We start from the raw sequence: 4,570 nt of genomic DNA, 5'->3' as shown, positions 1-4,570 counted from the left end.
CCTGGGTAGTCCTTGTCTTTTTATGTACTGATGTCACACAAGGCTGAAGGGCTGTTCTCTCTGTGAACGGCTTTTAGGTCCTTCACTAGCACCATACATAGACTGTGCTTTTAAATGCAGTAACCTGCACTGACACTATAATTTAGCCAGGTAAGGTCTGCATATAACCTGCATTTTCATCAAGGCTTCCTCTCCTCCCCCATTTTAAGTTTTCCTTCCTGAGGCATTAAGTTATTCTTTTTAGTATAAATCTGGGATCTTTAGGAGTGATTACATGCTGGCTTCCTTGGGAGAGTCTAAAATTGTGCCAAGTCTATGATCCCCCTCAGGTAAAAGCTGCTATGTGTGCTGTCTGAAGCTGGACTGGTCAAGGTAAAGCTCACCATTTTCATCTCTGAGAAGCTGGGCAGGGAGATGAATGATGTGTCCTTGGCAGAGCTTCCCTGGACCTTGTGAGAACAGCTAAAATCACAAAGTGGTGTGATGTTTTCATTTGCCCCTGTGACACTAAACAGCACCATCACCTAAATGCTACAGGGTGAACCTGCAGATAGACATTAAGCTACCAGACTTCAAGCTGGCATGGAACTTTTCATCTTCAGCAGGTTTCTCTAGGTTTTGCTTGCAGTGGAATAGAATTCTCTTTATAAGAATACCCAGGGGCTTTGTTGGACTTATTTAGGTCATCTGATTTCCTTCTTATGATAAGTGCTACTGAACTGAGTGTACTAACTGGAAACTGTTCCCAGTCGCAGTCTTTGGGGAGCTTAGAGTGTAAAGTAGAAATTACCTCTTAGGAAAGTGGTGAGCCCAGCACGTCCATGCACATCTACAGGAACAGGATCAGCAGGGAGAGGGCCTGCAGTGACATGGGAGATGAGCATGACGGCATTTTGGTGACAGAAAGAACGTGTGTGTTTTCACCTCTGAACCAAACCTTAATTGGGGGACACCCACCATGCTTAAAATGTTTGACGGGCTCAGTGGAGATGCAAGAGTAGTAAAGCTTCTAGGAAGATTACCCTTCCCCAGAGAAACGCTGCAGTTACGCCCTGGAAGTTCCTTCAGCACTAAGTCATAGCAGTGCTTCTGCTGGAGTTGGTGGGTTTTGCAGCTTTAGGTAAGATTTTCCCTGGACTAGGAAGACAAAGACATAGAATCCAAACAGTGACCATCACTGTGCTGAACCGAGAGCAAGAAGATGCCCACAGAGCTGGGATGTGTTCCTACCCAAGCATGGTATTTTCTTTTGTTAAGAAACACATCAGTTGATTATTACTGCTGTCTTACAAACTGTGTATGTAGCCATTCTGATAAAGTGTTTGTTCATCTGAGGTATGGAGAACCTGAGGATTTTATTGCTATTCATACTTGTTGAGTTCTAAGCAAGTCCTCTAAGTACTAACACCATGATATTAGAAATGGGACAAGTATAAAATCTCATTTAATAAAAACTCAGATGAAGGGCTGGGAAGATGGCTCAGTGGTTAAGAGTTAAGAGTTCTTGCTGAGGACTCAAGTTCAGTTCCCAGCTCCCACCTCAGACAGCTCACTACCACTTGTAACATGTGGCCTTTGCTGCAACTGCATTCATATACTCACACAGACAGGAACATACATATTAAACAACAACAACAAAACCAACACACATGAAAAAGACATTACCCAGTGAAACTGTTGTCTTTTTGAGGAAATTATCCCATAGTCCTTGGTTGCCTGTGGGTGTTCTTAAACTGAGGGCTGTAGTAGTTTGGGCACAGCTGTGTCAAATAGTCTGCTTTGCCCCTTGCTAAGGCAGCCTCAAGAGAGGTGGAGTCTTCTACATGCACATTGAAATGCTGCTCTTATTGATAATTGAAGAGAAGTAGGGCCTGATGTTGTATGCTGTCCTTGACACAGGTTTTCTGTGCAGAGAGAAAACTGCACATAAGATTCACCTTGCAATTGTGAATATTGTTTTAGTGCTTGAGGAACAGTCAGTGGCCATGTGACTAGCAGCCAGAGTGTTTATTTATACAGAATTTAATAAGCCGGGATATATTCATGATTTTCCAAAACATAGGTCATATCAGTTTTGGTTTTGGAGATGTGTTTCACTTCCTTTTGCTCATCTTTTAGTCATCATTAATAAACTATGACAGAACAGAGTTATTGTAAGTAAAGTTGTTGCAACTCTTGGATTTGGTCCCAGATTTTGGCACCAAAATGTGAATTTTGCAACTCTGGGAAGAGGTAGCCTGACTACTTGTGGAGTCAGGCAACAACTGAAGCTGTTTAGGACAGCTCTGATGGCTGGAGCTGCAGCGAGACAGCTCAGCCTTGGAAGGCCAGTTTTTCTGACTGCTCAGGAGAATTAGGCCTGGAACTGCTTCAGCAGGGAAGGGTATCCTGACTGAGAAAGTCAGGCCTGGAGCTGCCAGGACAGCTCTGCAGGGAAGGGTATCCTGACTATTCAGGAGAGTCAGACTATACCTGGTGTGGTGGGGGATGGTCTCCCTGCAAGACATAGCAATCTTGCTCCTCTCCTGGAGAGTTGCTATAGCTGAGCTTTGCTCAGCCCTCACTTAAGAGGGTTTCCTAGTAGAGCTCTGCATCTCCAACCTAAGAAGTTGGAGAATGAAGAATTTATTCTGATTATTCTAAAAAATTAACAACAAATCCTTAACCAAATTAACTAAATGGCAGTGAGAGAAGACCCAAAGTGGGACATTAGAACAGACACAGAGGAAATTCAGAGAAATAATAAGCATATATTTTACAAATCTGTATTCCATTAAACTGGAAAACCTTCAAGAAATGGATGAATTTCTTGATATATACAAACTACCAAAGCTAGATCAAGATCAGATAAACAATTTAAACAGACCTATATTCCCTAATGAAACAGAAGCAGTAATTAAAAATCTCTCAACCAAAAAAACCCTGAGCTAAATGGATTCAGCATAGAATTCTCCCAGACCTTCAAAGAACTAATGTCAATGCTCCTCAAATAAGTCTGCAAAAAAGAAACTGAAGGAACATTCCCTAATTGTGTTTTTTCAAAGTCACTATTACCCCAATCCCAAAACCAGACAAAGAACAACACACACACACACACACACACACACACACACACACACACACACAAATTAACACAGATTTTAAAAAATCTCAATAATCTACTGTATCCATTGCTGTGGCCTTAGCTGGTAGTTTTTGTGGTTGTCTGTAGGACAAGGGGATTATGTCTTGGAATAGCCTAACCTCAAGCCATGCAAATTATTTTCATGGTATTGTCTCTTTACTGGTCAAAGTGAAGCAGATATGTGTGGATTACACTGGATTAGTTTAGAGCACTGCAGTGAGCCTTTCTGAACGCAGCACTCATGTGTATAAAGTGTGAATGTATTATATACTTAATATAGCCATTGTCAGTTACCTTATAAACTTTCTGTGTTGTATCCAACACATACAAGCCACCTTTAAATGTGTGATAGTGGCCAAAACAATTTTTTTTTGGTTTTTTTGTTTGTTTGTTTTCTTTTGAGACTGGATTTCTCTGTGTAACAGCTCTGGCTGTCCTGGAACTCACTGTGTAGACCAGGCTGGCCTGGAACTCACAGATACCTGCCTGTCTCTGCCTCCCAAGTGCGGGGATTAAAGGCGTGTGCCACCACTGCCTGGCCAAAAAAATTTTCTTAATTAAAATTTTGAGAGGTGTGTGTGTGTGTGTGTAGGTCAGAGGACATCTTGCAGATATTGGCTTTCTCCTTCCACTGATACTTGTATTTCATAGACACTTATATATCTTTTTATGCTGACTGGGAATAAATTCTATGGAAGAAAAACTGAAATTATATAGCAATAAGGAAATAGTGTGACCAAGCATGATGGTGCACTTTTGTAGCCCTGAATTGAGCTGAGGCAACAGGGTCTTGAATTTAAGGTCAGTTTTGGCTACAGACATAGTGAGCTCTTTGCCTCATAAAAGATAGCTTTTGATCAAGTGAAAGAATTATTGTGTACCTATATTTGTTGTTGCTTGCTCATTGATAGATCAAAAACAATTATTAATGTGTGTTTGCCTGCATGTATGTCTGTGTACCATATGAATACCCTTGGATGCCAGAAGTGGGCTTTGGATCCCCTAGAACTGGAGTTTCAGATGGTTGTGAGCCACCATGTGGGTGCTGAGTCCTCTGAACTGAAACTGGGTCCTCCACAAGAGCAAACAAGTATTCTTTACCACTGAGGCATCTCTCCAGCCCCTTAAAATACATTCTAAAACCAAGAAACTCACTGTCCCTGAAACTTTAAAGGCCCTCAGTGTTTGCTGAGTGAATGAATGAATGAAGAAGTTATTGAAGAGTGTTACTACTTACTTACTGCCCCATCCACTCAGTTACTAACTTTTCTTATTCAATATGCACTGTTCTATTCTTTAAAAAAATCTTTATGTGCATATGTGTATAGTTGTGGTGTGTGTGTGTATATGTGCCCACATATGTACTCATTCATATGTGAGTGTAAGGACAGTAGCCTATATTTGGTACATATGTGGAGGTCAAAAGACAACCTTGGGATTTGATTC

Source organism: Onychomys torridus, chromosome 7 (genome assembly GCF_903995425.1).
Source record: "Onychomys torridus chromosome 7, mOncTor1.1, whole genome shotgun sequence".
NCBI lineage: Eukaryota > Metazoa > Chordata > Mammalia > Rodentia > Cricetidae > Onychomys > Onychomys torridus.
Note: the sequence above shows the minus strand (reverse complement) of the source record.